Source organism: Urocitellus parryii, chromosome 3 (assembly GCF_045843805.1).
Source record: "Urocitellus parryii isolate mUroPar1 chromosome 3, mUroPar1.hap1, whole genome shotgun sequence".
Lineage (NCBI taxonomy): Eukaryota > Metazoa > Chordata > Mammalia > Rodentia > Sciuridae > Urocitellus > Urocitellus parryii.
The window spans coordinates 168,787,715-168,803,306 of NC_135533.1; the positions used below are offsets into that span (position 1 = coordinate 168,787,715).

General features: G+C 40.8%; 1 protein-coding gene and 1 non-coding gene across 2 annotated transcripts in view; both read left to right on the top strand.

Moving 5' to 3' along the window:
* Positions 1-15,592, top strand: part of Cfap20dc (CFAP20 domain containing) — a 227,833-nt gene that overhangs the window by 151,372 nt on the left and 60,869 nt on the right. The window lies entirely within an intron of this gene.
* Trnaa-agc (transfer RNA alanine (anticodon AGC)) lies at positions 1,313-1,385 on the top strand. The gene has a single exon. It is a non-coding gene; the product is annotated as a tRNA-Ala (tRNA).

Consider the following 15,592-nt stretch of genomic DNA (forward strand, 5'->3'; position numbering starts at 1 on the left):
TTTTCCTCCTCTAAATTATTCTTGCTGGGTCGTTTCGGTCACAGCAATGAAAAGACTGGCTATCCAAGGTGTCAAAAACATACATGGGGAAAGGACAACCTCTTCAACAAAGGGGGCTGGGAAAACTGCATATCAATGTGCAGGCTGAAATTTGACCCCGATCTCTCACCCAGTTCAAAACTCAATTCAAAATGGATCTTAACATTAAGACCCAATACTTGGAAACTACCAGAGGAAAACACAAAGGAAAAAACTTCAAGATAATAGTCAGGCAATAATTTTCTGGGTAAGACTTCAAATGCACAAAATAGGACCATAATTCAAAAGCAAATAAGGAAATAAACAAGAAAACATAAAGCAGAACCACCATTTGACCCAGTCATCCAACTCCAGGGTATACACCCAAAGGACTTAAAATGATTGGTTATGAGAGCCTTAGCCTATCAGTGCATTAATCCCCTGATGTGACACAGGCACATCAATGTTTATAGCAGTTCAATTCACAGTAGCTAAACTATGGAACCAACTCAAGTGCTCTTCAACAGATGAATGGCAAAAGACAATGTGGTACATATACACAATGGAGTATCACTCAGCCATAAAGAAGAATGATTTTATGACATTTGCCAGCAAATGGATGGATTGGAGACTATCATGCTAAGTGAAGTAAGCCAGTCCCAAAGAACTAAAGGTCAAATGTTCTCCCTGATATGTAAAAGTTAACCCACAAAAGGGGACAAGTAGTTGAAGGGAAGAATAGAAGTGTAGTAGATTAGACGATAAGGAATGGAGGGGGATAGGAAAAGAAAAACAGTGGAATGAATCTGACGTAATTTTCCCATGTAAGAAACACAATGAATCCCACCACCATGTGCATTCATAAGAATGGGACTCTAACTAGAGTAAGATATATTCCATGCTTGTATAATTATACCAAAATGGATTCTGCTGTTATGGATAACTAAAAAGAACCAATAAGTTTTAAAAAATAAAACAAAAGGCAAAAAATGGCAAATGGGATTACATCAGACTAAAAAGAAAAAACTTCTGCACAGCAAAGGAAACCACAGAGCAAAAAGAGAATCAACAGAATGGGAGAAAATATTGGCCAGGTATTTGTTTGAGAGTTAATATACAGAACATGTAAAGAACTCAAAAATAACTTACCAAAAAGACAATCCAATTAAAAATAGACAAAGGATTTGAACAGACACTTGTCTAAAGAAGTATAAATGGCCAATAAATATATGAAAAAATGCTCAGTAACACTAGCCATCAGGAAAATGCTAATCAAAACTATAATGCGAGGAGCTGGGGTTGTGGCTCAGTGGTAGAGCGCTCGCCTAGCATGTGTGAGGCCCTGGGTTCAATCCCCAGCACCTCATATAAATAAATAAATATAGTTAAAATAAATACAATGCAATATCATTTCACCCTAGCTAGAATGGCTACATACACACACACACACACACACACACACACACACACACACACCAGATGCTAGTGAGGATGTGGAGAAAAAGGAACCATTATTCGTTTCATGGTGAGAACATAATGAGTTTGGCCACTATAGAAAACAGTATGGAGATTCCTCAAAAAACTAAAACTCAAACTATCATATATGATTCAGCTGTTCCACTCCTGGTTATATATCCAAAGGAAATTAAGTCAGCATACAAAAGAAACATCAGCATATCCATGTTTACTGCAGTGCTGTTCACAATAGCTAAGACAGAATCAGCCTAGGTTCCCATCAACATGGAAATGAATAAAGAGCAGGGCACTGTGGTGCACACCTGTAATACCACCAGCTCAGGGAGGCTGAGGCAGGATGATTGTGAGTTCAAGGCCATCCTCAGTAACTTAGCAAGGCCCCAAGCAACTAAGTGAGACCCTGTCTCTGAATAAAATAAAAAAAGAGATAGGGTTGTGGCTCAGAGGTTGAGTGCCCCTGGGTCAACCCCTAGAACAAAAAGAGAGAGAGAGAAATAAATAAATAAAGTAGGGTGAGGTGAGGGGTACACCATAGAATATTTTTCAACCATAAAGAAGAATGACTCATTTGCAGGAAAATGGATGGAACTGGAGTTCCATATAAGTTAAATATGCCAGACACAAGAAAGACAAATATCACACCCTCATTTTCATGTGTGAAAACTAAAAAAGAAAAACAACAAATAAATAAATACTTAACTTTTGGGGGGAGGGCGGGGAGTGCCTCCACAGAAGCGGGAGCACCAGAAAGGCAGAGTTACTTGGTGAAGCAAATAGAAACAATTTCCAAGTGACATATTTGTCGGGGTTCTCTAAAGGAACATTTTGTTGGTTAGAATAATTATATACTCATATAATTATATATAATTATTCTAACCAATAAAATGGGCATATAATGATAATTACCAAGGGATTTGTTAGGCTGACTCACTGTCAGAGGCTGGACAGTCCCACATGGCCATGAGGCTGGAGAGCCAGAGGAACCAGGAGCTACTCAGTCCAAGAAGATGGAAGCCACAAAACTAGAGGGAACCATGATGCAGCCCCAGTTTGAGGCTGACCGCCTGGAGGCACCCTGGAAGGTCGCTGGTGCAAGTCCACGTTCAAAGTCTTAAGAATGGGACTCTGAGGTCCTCAAATGAGGGAAGCAGCAAAAAAGCACATACCCTCCAGAAGCGTCAAGCCTGCGCATGCGCGGAGCTCCCCAGCTTGGTGTCTCTGGACCCACAGCCTATTGGGCGCGGTGACCCCATTTAGGGCGGGTCTCTCTCCCTTTCCGTTTGCTCACCCACCTACCCCTGACAATTGTTTCTGGAACTATTGCTCACCGACCCAGAAGGGTGCTTTATCAGTTTTCCAGCATCTCTCAGTCCAGTGGAGCAGAACCAAGACTGGCCATCACTGCATCGCGCGGTGGCGCGTCCCTTAATCCCAGCGTCTTGGGAGGCTGAAGCAGGAGGATCCCGAGTTCAAAGCCAGCCTCAGCAACTCAGCAGAGCCCTAAGCAACTCAGCTAGACCCTTTCTCTAAATAAAATATTAAAAAGAGATGGGGATGTGGCTCAGTGGTTAAGTGTCCTAGATTCAATCCCTAGTATTGGTACCAATAAAGAAATAAATGAGGATTGGCCATCACAAACAAGTTTGTTGTCTACACCATGCCTTCCTCTCCCTGGAAGGTGAAGATCCTCTCGGAAAATTCCAGATCCCCTTATCAAAGCAAAGGACCCACCGGCCCACCAAGTGCCAACTGTAATATACAAAACCTCCATGAAAGAAATTTCGGGGGTGGGGGTGTTTGAGACTGAAGTTTCTCTGGGTGGTTTTACTGCGGTTTACCCGTGTGGGCTGCCCGTCTGTATTCTAATCTGTTCCACTTCGCTCACATTTTGAGAAATATCTATTTTTCATCATTTGGGTGATCAGTAATGTATTTTCTTCACTATTCAGATATGTTTTCGTTCAGTAACAGCAGCTGTTAAAGAGTATACTGCACATCCCAAGGATAATGGAATGCCTCATGCTTTTAATGAGAAAGATAATTATGTAATTTTCATCATAATAGTTATTTTTTATTTCCCAGTTACTTCCCATAATTTTCGTTATCACCGCCTGCAAATTATAAATGAAGATCTTATTTTTGAGCCAAAAGCTTGCCAGTAAAATTGACAGATTTTCAATAACAATCTACATTAGGAGCCATAAAAACATCATTATTCTATTCACTTTCTGGTCTCTCTGTAGCAGTTCCCCCAAATAATAAATGATGTGAGTGAAGGTTAACAGTAAAGCAGTGTCATCGAATAAATCCCTAGGCTAGTTTGGTGGCTATATTCGTGTCCATCAAATTGATTTTTTTTCTCCCTTTCTGCTTTAGTACTTTTCTTCCTTCAGTTCCCCCTAAGCTGCACTTAGAAACTAGAGGACAAATGAGGCTATGCAGAACCAATGACGCTTATATTCTATTTTTTAAACATTAAAGATTTTCTGTACGTGTCCTGTCCAAAGTATTCTATATGTGTTACAATGTAAGGCTTGCCTTCAATTATGTTCTATGCAATTTAGAGTAGATTAATTGCTACCCGGCACAGGTAATAGCAGAGACATCATTATCATCAACAAAATAGAAGTAGCTAATATTTCCTGGACATTTACAGGAACAGTGACTGTGCCAAGCCCTTTTCCATGAAGTATTTCATATCTGGTCCTCATAAAGACCCTGAGAGGTAGTTTCCAGATGAGGAAGCTGAAGTTTTAAAGGGTTATGTGGCTTGTCCAGGGACAACAGCTGCTTTGTTAAGGAGGCAGAACTTGAACCCAGATCGTCTGACTCCACAAAGAACCACTTCCTGTCAGTAACCTGCTGTGCTGTATAAACATGGGTTAGATCTTACAAAAGTTAAAGCCTGTCCTAAAGAAGCATCCAAAGACAAAACTGATCGTTTCTCATGTGTGTTCACATGAAAATAGTGAATCACTTAACCCTAGTGAAAAATGGATTGTTTTGTGATTAGTTAAGATGAAAGTTGCTGATTGTTTTTTTGAGCGTTTTTCATTTCAGAAAGTACTTTTGAAACAGAAAAAGATGTTCTTGTCCTCCCCAATTGTGACTGTATTCCTTTGATGGAGGTAATAAATTGGAATGTAGGTAATAAACCAGCCTGATCGATTTTTCTAGAACACCACTTCACTTGACTTCAGCCAATAGTGGGCTGGCAAAAACAGAACCAGACAAATCTTCAGGAAGCATCCCAGTCTGTGTTCTCCCTAGTTTCTTTGCCACCAGTTTCTCTTAGGTAGAGCCTGTCATCCTACACATCCAAAAAGTTGCTTATTTTCAATCTTTTAATTTTTCTGAAGCAATAAAACCAGAGCACAAAAAGAAGCTTGGAAACTTGAAACACTAATGAACGGGAAGTCCCCGGCCACTCAGCAAAATATACTGCCTAAAACAGCACTCTGTAAACTACAAGGGAATGAGAAAATCAGTAGGAGACCAAAGTTTGGAGGGAGAACAAGGACCTTGCTCTTACCCACTGTCTGCATTAAGGGGCCCTGGGTTTGCGCTGTTCCCAGAAATCACGTGGATTGTTTCAGGAGACACTTTTTATAACTGCTTACTGCAGATGACAAAGCACAAGTCCAGCATGTCCTTTGTGTCTCAAAGCACCCCGATAAGAAACTGTTGTTGCATCTTACAGCTGAGGAGACTGACTCAGAGTGAAAGCTTCTTGGGGTAGGCGAAGGAACTTCATCTTGGGCGGGAGGATAAAGACACAAAGGATTGCTTCCCAGCCTCTTAAAGAGGTGTAGTCTTGGTGCCAAAACTCCAACTCAGAGAATTTTATCTCTAACACTCCACATGATCACTTCAATCTATTGCCCACATTTGCAAATATGACCATTTTAGTTTAATAGCTTATAAAATTATTGAAGGCATAAGGCAGACTTGCCTCATTTCAAAGTGAAATTGCAACAGAAATGGAGCGTTCTCCCGGAGCATCCTCTTCACTTGGGATTAGCAACTAAGGATCTGTGGAAACACATTTCCTGAAGAACACTGTATGCTTGCTAACTCCACAGAGGAGTCTTACATTCATCCAGGTGACTTTTTTTTAACTACTTTATGAGATTGTTTTTACACAGGACTGACTTTATCCTTTTAAAGTGTGCAATTCAGTTTTTGGTATATTGACAGAATCCTGCAATGGCTACCACTATCTAATTTCAGATCGTTTTTTCATTACCCCAAAAGAAACCCAGTATCCAGTAGCAGTCATTCCCATTGCTCCTCCCCCAAAACTCCTGGCAACCACTAATCTTTGCACTCATGGATCTGCCTATTCTTGACATTCCATATCATCACAATCATACAACACGTGGCTTTATGTGTCTGGCTACATTCTAAGCGTGTTCTCAAGATCCATGCATACTGTAGCACTCCATTCTTTTTTATGCCTGAATCCATTGGGTGGATATGCCATATTTTTTGATTCGTTTATCAGTTGATGGATATTTGGATTGCTTCTACTTTTTAGCTGTTCTAAATGATGCTGCCATGAACATGCATGGGCAAGCTTTCACGTGGACATATGTTTTCAGTGCTCTTGGATATATACCTCTGAGTGGAATTGCCAAGTCAAATGGAACGCTACATTTAATTTTTGAGGAACTGCCAAACGTTTTCCAAAGTGGCTGCACCATTTCACATTCCTGCCAGCACTGTCTAAGGGTTCCAATTTCTCAATATCCTAGCCTACACATCTTCTTATCTGTCTTGTGTATTTAAGCCATCCTAGTGAGAATGAAGTGGTCTCTCCTGCTATTTCAGTTTGCACTTCTCTAACGACTAATGCAATGATGTTGAGCATCATTTCATGTATTTATTGGCCATTTGTTTATCTCTTTTGGAGAAATGCCTGTTCAAACTGTTTGCCTACTTTTTAATTGGATTGTCTTTTTTATTGTTCAGTTGTGATAATTCTTAAATTAGTTTGGATTAAAAAAAAATCCTTAACAGATTTGCAAATATTTTCTCCCGTTCTGTGGTTGTCCTTTTCCTTCTTTATGGTGTCTACCTTTTAAAGCACAAAACCGTTTAATTTTGATGAAGTCAAGGCTATTATTTTCCTCCGTTGCTGTTAGGAATAAAGAGGTGCGACAAGAAATCAAACACGTGCGGAGAGGGGATAGGCAAGGCAACCCTTTATGGTCCCCTGGATTTTTCCTGGCAGAAGCGAGCGCCACCTGAACCTGGCTAGCATGCGCCCTGGCCGCAGCACTCGCTGGCTCCTATCTCTAACCTAAGGCAGCTCCGCCCTTCACTCTGATTGGAGGAGTTGTGGGTTACAGTCTATGCGATTGGCTGATTTTAGAATTAGGGCAGGCGAAAGGGAGGGGCTACTACAGTTGGATCCAATTAAGGCTGAAAGTTCTGAAACTGGACCACCAGACTTTGTATTTCTCTCCCTCTGTGTTTGGTGTTACGTCTACACAGCCATCGCCTGATCCAAGGCCACAAAGATTTACTCCTAGAAGTTTTCTTCTAAGAATTTTATCATTCTAACTCTTAAATTTGGTTCTATGATCCATATTGAGTTAATTTTCTGTGTACGATGTAAGGTAGAAGTTGACCTACATTTTTTGGGGGAGGGGGCGGGGGCATGGACATACAGTTGTCCCAGCTCTATTTTTTGATAAAACTATTCTTCCTCCCTTGAACTGATCATTCATATAAGCGTCCTGTGGATTTTTTGTTTTGCTTTCTTGCCTCCTATTTCTGTTCCCCTGATCTAATATCATCCCACCACCACCAGCAGCACCATACTGTCTTGATTACTGTAGCTCTACAATCAGCTTTCAAGTCAGGAAGTATGGATTCAACTTCACTCCCCATTTTTCTCATTGTGTTTTGCTATATTGGCTCAATTTCTGCAGAAAAGGCAGCTGGGATCTTGGTAGGAATTTGCTGTGAATTGCATTCAGGAATTTGTGAGTGACATCCCACTGGAAATCTGTGCTATTACAAAGTGCCAGTATGAAGGAACTTTGTGACAAAGAAAAAGTAAAGGTTCTTACAGAGGGAAGTACAGGAGAACTGGCTCTATCATGATATGGAAGAGTACTAGTAATTCTTAAGGAATGCTTACTGAAATTGACTTGCTAACTATTCAGTAAACTTCTTTCTTGCAACATCTTACTCATATTTTAATAGATTTCTCTATTATTAAGTTCAAATAATTTTTAATTAAGAAAAAAGTACAGCCCTCTGGGTTATGTTGCAACCATGTAGATAGCTAGTAATTAAACTCTTCCACACATATAACTTCATTCAAACAATTATGAATGAATCATTTTAAAGCTGCAAATTGCATTATGTGCATCTTTAAACAAATAAAAAAGAATTACATAACAGGTTTTATAACTCCAGAAAATGTTGGAACTTATTAAAGAATGGTTATTTTCATGAGAAAGACAAAATAAGCTCCAGTTACAAATTTGGGTATTCTCTTTGGGTTGGGGGGGTACATGACTTTTTATAGGAGAGGAGTTGTATAACTTGTGTGTGTGTGTGTGTGTATGTGTGTGTAGGTAGGTATACTGGGGATTGAACCCAGGGGAACACTGAACTACCTCCCCAGCCCTTTTTATTTGACAGAGAGAGGAGAGGAGAGACAGAGAGAGAGAGAAAGAGAGAGAGAATTTTTTAATATTTATTTTTCAGTTTTCAGTAGACACAACATCTTTATTTTATTTTTATGTGATGCCAAGGATCGAACCCAGAGCCCTGCACATGCCAGGCGAGCACGTTATCGCTTGAGCCACATCCCCAGCCCCCTTATTTTATATTTTGAGACAGGATTTCACCAAGTTGCTTAGGGTCTAAGTTGCTAACGCTGGCCTCAAATTGTGATTCTCCTGCCTCAGCCTCTAAAATTACTAGGATTACAGCCCTGTGCCACTGTACCCAGCTTTGTATAATTGTTTACTTTAATCTTTACATCTTACTTTTTGAATATCAAAACTGAATTATAGGAGGATAGTTAAAAGATAGTTTAGGCCATGGTACAATCTGAGCAAACTTTTTTATTTAATTGTCAAGCCATTTTGGATAATGCAAAAGGATTATTTTCACTGCCTCCCCGATGTACTTGAACCTAATATCAGAATAGGGAATATCTATCATCATATTTTTTAAAAAGTAATAAAATCTATGTAATTTATGTCATACAAACTTAAAGGAAAATGAATTTGTAAATTATTTTAACATTATAAGGCACTGTATCACTATATAAAGTTCTACATTTTCTAGGATATGTAATACTCTTTGTTCAAAGGGAAGCCAACTGTCTCGCTTTAAATTTGTCCCTCAGGTATGGCCTTTGCAGCTGTTTTTCCAACAATGCACCATTGTTTAAAGAATGACTTGCTTCAGCTACAATATTGCACTGATTGAAAACACCTGTTTCAAGGTCAAGTTACCCTGTTTATCAGCAGATGTCCCTCCCCTGGCCTAACTGTAGGGATTCCCTTAGAAGGTGACTCCCCCTCCTTTGGCACTTTCCACACAGATGCCCTGCTGGCCTCGTGCTGCCCCGGGCCATCTGATAAGCAGTCTCCCTCAAACACGGCCCTCTGCCAAGACCCCCTACATCCCCATCCTTCCAAACTGAGATGTCAAGGGCAGCCATGGTTCAGAACACAAGCTGGAGTCAGACCGACCTGGATTAAGTCCTGGCTTTGCTCTTCTTACCTGTATGACCTCGGACAGGTTTATTAACCTCAGTTACACTTCATCTTCACACTTGGAAATAAAAACATACTTATTCTATATTGTTGGGTTTTTTAAAAATATTTTTGAGTTGTAGATGGACAAGATACCCCTATTTTATTTTTTTAATGTGGTGCTGAGGATGGAACCCAGTGCCCCACAGGTGCTAGGTGAGCGCTCCACCACGGAGCCCCAGCCCCAGCCCTATGCTAAACCCCTAAACTACTAAGTGAGATAGTGCATGTAGAACTGGTCACAACCTAGCCCGAAATCGGACAAGGTATTTTCTTCTACATTTCTACTAAGTGGTTAGAAATGTAAACCACTATTCATCTAAAAGCAAATGAAACCTCCACAATTTCATAAAATTCCAGAAATTAATTATAAGTGCTGTTCAATGAATGGTAGCTATATGGGCTATATGGTTATCTGCTTCCTGCTCTGTATAGTTGAACAAATTGCTAACAAAGAGTGCATTAATGTGTCCCAACTTCTGGGTGCTGGTGTTTTCTCAGGGACACCCCAAAGACAGGGAGATATTTAGATATTTAGAAACAGGAATGATATCTCGAGTCACTCACCAGAGACCACACTTTGTGTTCCTCTCTTGTCCACAGAGCCAAATTGTAGATGAATAGCTTCATGGTTGACAGATTGAATTGAATTGGGGCAGAACTAGTAGCACTCATAACCCTTAGTGCTAATCAGGGCAAGAATGTTTCGTTATTTAATTGGACACTTCCACCAATGAATAGCTTTTGGAAAACAGTCTGATACTTGATGTTTGGTCAAAACCACACTCTTTCCTTATCCCTGAAAAGACAAGGTCATTATTTCAGTTTTTTCTGTCAATGTGCTATGGATGATTATTGCTGAAACTACAAAATTTGGTGACAAAATAACATTTGTGCTGCCATTAAAAATATTTGAATTAGGCATAGGAATTTTTCAGCCCTCAGTTTTCTTTTTTAGCAGTTTTCAGTCAAAATTCATGCTGTGGTTACAAAGTGGCTTGTTTCCTTTACTTTCTTTGCATTCAATGTTTAATTTAGTTGTGGACAAAAGCAAAATGGTCTAAAATAGAAATTATGTTACAATAATTAAAGTATAAAATTTGGGTGATGATACAGAATTGCTAGGCTGGCAGTATTTCCTAAACACTCTGAGGTCTGAAGTCTGTGGCTTAGAGCCCTTCATCTGATGTTAATGATTTGGGGTTCCTTCCATGTGCCTAGCCTTCTATAGGGTGCTTCATATTCTTTCTCCAGTCTCCATGTCCATCCTCTCAACATAGGCTTTATTATCCCTGTCTGATGGACAAGGAAACCATCTTTGCCTTGCTCACATCTAAGTAGCAAAGCGATATCAAACCCAGGAGTTGGGGACATGAAAGCCAGTACATATCCAACACAATGAACTGCTCCCTCCCATTAGAGACCACTGAAAAGATTCCATGATCACGTGGCCACTTAAGTTCTATGGCTACTTTAAGCTTTTAAAGTATTTCCATGTGCAAAAGCCCACAAGAGGTTTTGATCAATCTGCCATTATTATATTACAATCAAACTGTTCCACATTCTAAAACTTTCTGAAGTTATCATCTCCCCCCTTCAGAAACTCCTGTTTCTTACCTTTACTTTCATTTCTGTCAATAGTCTCAGGGATTGTTTTCCTCCTAGAGTTCTGGTTTTTGTTTTTGTTTTTGTTTGTACCAGGGATTGAACCTAGGGGCACTTAACCACTAAGCCACATCACCAGCTCTTTTGATTTTTTAATTTTGAGACAAGGTCTCACTAAGATGCTCAGGTCCTCTCTAGATTACTGGGGCTGGCTTTGAACTTACAATTCCCCTGCCTCAGCCTTGCAAGCCACTGGTTTTCCTCCCAGTTCTTTCAATATTTTAATCTACATTTATTGAATGGCCACTATTCTGGCCTGTGTCCAAGTGCCTGAAGGATGGCTTACCATTGAATTCGATAGGAGACCTGTTCAACTTGATCCTACCAGATCCCTTCTGGTGTATAATTAATAAACTCAGGAAATACCTTGAACTCAGAAGACAGATGCCAGAAAATTAAAACTTGTTTTTCAGCTCACTTTACAGTTAATAGGAAGAGCGTGGCTCTATTTGTCAGAGACTTCTTTCTGAAAATTAGTGAGCTCTCAAGGCAAAATGTATGGAAGCATATTTCTATTTAGGTCATGGATTAGAATGGTATTCTATACAAATGTAGTGCATCAGCATAATGATGTTTTAAAAAACTCTCTTTATGCCCACTGTCTTAGTCAAGTTTTTTGCCACTGAGACTAAAATATCTGACCAGAACAATCTTAGGGGAGGAAAAGTTTACTAGAGGGCTCACAGTTTCAGAGGTCTCAGTCCACAGACAGCAGGCTCCACTCCTCGGGGCTCGAGGGGAGGCAGGACATCATGGAGGAAGAGTGAGGTGGAGGGAAGCAGCTCACATGGTGATCAGGAAGCAGAGAGAGACTCCACTCTCCAGAGACAAATAGAGACCCCAAAGCCACGCCCCAATGCCCCCTCCTCCAGCCACACCCACCTCCTCCAGCCACCACCCAGTTAATCCATCAGGGGTTCATTCACTGGTTGGGTTAAGGCTCTCACCACCCAGTCATGTCTCCTCTGGACCTTACTGCACCATCTCACACGTGAGCTTGTGGGGGACACCTCACATCCAAACATAACACCCACCCACCCCCCAAAAAGAGGCACATTCATGAGATTGAAAGTTACTGGTGTCCTTATAAGGAACTTTGCCACTGAAAAATTGTCCAACTGAGATTCCTAAGGGATTGGTTGTGTAGATAAATATGGACTGACTCAAAGGTTGTCAAGCATCTCCAGGTCACATGCTGAAAGGCTTGTAACTGACTTTGGCAAGGTTGAGTCTGGCGTGCTCCGGTCCAAGTGATCCTCATGGACCTAAAGCACCATCCAGTTTCTTGTCACTTGGTTCTTCAAATGGCCTCACTCCTCATGGATGCTATCTAACTTGACACCTTGCCTTAAATTTGGCAAAGGTTTTCAGGTTGTACAATGCCTAGGTCTTTAATTGTAGTTTTTGCAAGGTAAATACACATGCTGAAGGTTACCAGAGATGGCGAAGGTGAATAAGCTGTGCCCACAAGTGTGGGTCACTTAGAGCTCTCCTTTGTAGCTGCTGTGTCTCCTCATTCTATTGTTAGTGGGCCTGGTCCCACATGAATCAAGACAGTCTCCTGTCGGGAATACAGAGCTCAGGAATTAGAAATAAGTTTTCAGTTGGTGAAGAGATGCCCTGGAACACTAATTTACCATCAGCAATTATTTAAAATGTCAATGTAGAGATTAAACATGGTTTGCAAATAGCAATAGGAAGGAGATTAATCCTTAAATTAAAACGGCAATTAAAGATTAAAGTTAGCTTTGAAAAATGAACTACCATACTTTTCTTGCTATAATGGGTTTAAAAAAAACTTCCAAAACTTTTCTAAATACAACTATGAGACTCTTATTTTTTTTTTAATTGGTGAGAATGGGTTTCATGGTGGCATATTCATACACACACATGACATAATTTCATCAGTTTCATTCCACAGTGTCTCCCCTTATTCCTCCTCCCACCCTCTTCTTCTACACTGGTCTCTGTTTCTTTTCTTGTCTCTCTCTCTTTTTTCTTTTTTCTTTTTTTTTTTTTTTTGGTACCAGGGATTGAACCCAGGGGCACTTATCCACTGAGCCACATCCCCAGCCCCTTTTTTACATTTTATTTTGAGACAGAATCTTGCTGAGTTGCTTAGGGCCTCACTAAGTTGCTGAGGCTGGCTTTGAACTTGCCATCCTCCTGCCCCAGCCTCCCAAGCCACTGGGATTACAGACGTGTGCCTCTGTGCCCTGCCTCCCTTTATTTTCATTGGACCCTGTTTTTCCTTTTAGTCTCTAGCTTCCTCACATGAGAGAAAACATGGGGCACTTGTCTTTCTGAGTCTGGCTTACTTCACTTAATCATAAATAAAAATTTGAAATTAGCACTGATGCTGTCTCCCAGCTGCATTTACAAAATGCTTTTTTTCCCCACTAGGACTGCCCAGAGTAAGTTTCCAATGATTAATGAGTAATCACTTCTTGCTGCTTTGTCATTGATGCTCACAGAGATGCACACATATCTTAAGCACCTACATTGATGAATTTCACAAACTGAACCAACCGACCCACAGAACCATCGCCTGGTCAAGAAGTAACCCACCGTGAAAATAAGCCAATCCCCAAAAAACAAAGGCCCAGTGTCCTCTCTGACATGCAGATGCTAACACACAATAAGGGGGTCGGGAGAATAGAAATTCATTGGACTAGACAAAGGAGAATGAAGGGGGGGATGGGAACAGGAAAGACAGTGGAGTGAGTGGGACAGAACTTTCCTGTGTTCCTATATGAACACACGACCAGGGAAACTCCACATCATGTCCAACCACAAGACTGGGAAATCATACCCCACGTATGTGTAATGTGTCAAAATACACTCTGGTGTCACCTATAACTAAAAAGAACAAATGGAAAAAAAAAAAAAACCCGGTGTCACTACCCTTTCCTGTCCCTCTCCCCTCACAACTATCCCTACAATGACTTTTACCACCATGACGTGTCTGGCGTCGCTCACTTGGCATTTTGTGGGTGAGACTCATGAGTAGCTCCTTTCATCACTGCAAATTATTCCACTGTGTGAATATAACTTCATCTCTTTATCCCTCTTACTGGGCATATGGGTGGTTTTCATTTGGGAGCCATTAAGAATATGTCTTTAGGGAGAACATTCAACACTTTTTATTAGAGCATTTCAGTTATACATAGAAGGTGGGTTCGTTTGGACAAAATCATACATTCCTGGAATTTGATTTAATCCCTGTTCCCCCACCACACACACACACTTACCCTCCCTTCGCCTCTTCTCTGTCCTCTACTCTCCTCATCTTCCTTTATTTTTGATTGTTACTTTCTATGTAACCATAAGGTGAAATTCCCTGCTGTTCACTTATAAATGCATGTAACATGATTTTGTTACATTCCATATCTGCTCCTCTCTCCTGTCCTTCCTCCCTCCCTCTCAGTTTCCTTCTACTCCACTGGTCTTCATATATATTTATGATATCCTATCCCCCGACCACCTTCTTTCTCTTATTTTGCTCTAGATTCCATAGAATGTTAAACTTAATCAGACTTGGACGGAAAAGAGGAAGCTATTTGGTCGTACAAGACTTGGATTACTCTGTAAATATCTTAATCCTTTTTTTTTTTAGATTTTATTTCATTTCTAAAGGAGTAATGGGTATGTTTTAGTCAGCTTTTTCACTACTGTGACCAAAAGACCTGAACAATTGTAGGGGAGAAAAAGTTCATTTGGGGCCTCACAGTTTCAGAGGTCTCAGTCCACAGACAGCAGGCTCTATCCCTCGGGGCTCGAGGGGAGGCAGGACATCATGGAGGAAGAGTGTGGTGGAGGGAAGCAGCTCACAGGGTGATCAGGAAGCAGAGAGAGACTCCACTCTCCAGAGACAAATAGAGACCCCAAAGCCACGCCCCCAATGCCCCCTCCTCCAGCCACACCCACCTCCTCCAGCCACCACCCAGTTAATCCCATCAGGGGTCCATTCACTGAGTGGGTTAAGGCTCTCACTCAGGCATTTCTTCTCTGAACCTTCTTGCATCGTCTCACATGTGAGCTGTTGGGGGACGTCCCACCTCACATCCAAACCGCCACAGGGTTTTACTTTCTAGTCTATGTGATGATTTTTCTAGGATGAAAGCTCCATACTCCTGGCTTGCCCCACATTTTCCCACCTAATGGTTAAAATATGCTGCCAAATCACCCTCTGATCTTTCAAGGCCCAGCTTAGCGGCCCTCTCCACAAAACCTTAGCTGGTCCTACACAAAGTGACATCACTCTTTTCTGAAATGCCAGACCAGTTTGCACATCTCCCTTCTCTTATGTTGTCATGTGCATTATATTCTCAGAGTCACCACCTCCTTTGTAGTAAATAATACTTTTTTTAAAGTTACAATCATCACGACTTAATGCAAAGACAGGGTTGCTGGATAGCCCTTGCACTCAGAGTTTTTCCAACATGATACCAGAAACATGATACCCTGTGCCATGGGAGTCAGACATCTTTATAAGAAAAGTTGATTCTGAGAGTCTCAGAGATTTTATAAACTCCAAATGGGAATAGCATCACAATTTTCTCCCAATTCTGTTTCCCTCCCATCTTTAAAGAATAGGATGAGGTTCTTGATCTGATCTGATCTTGTGACCACTTTAGCCTTTTGTCTAT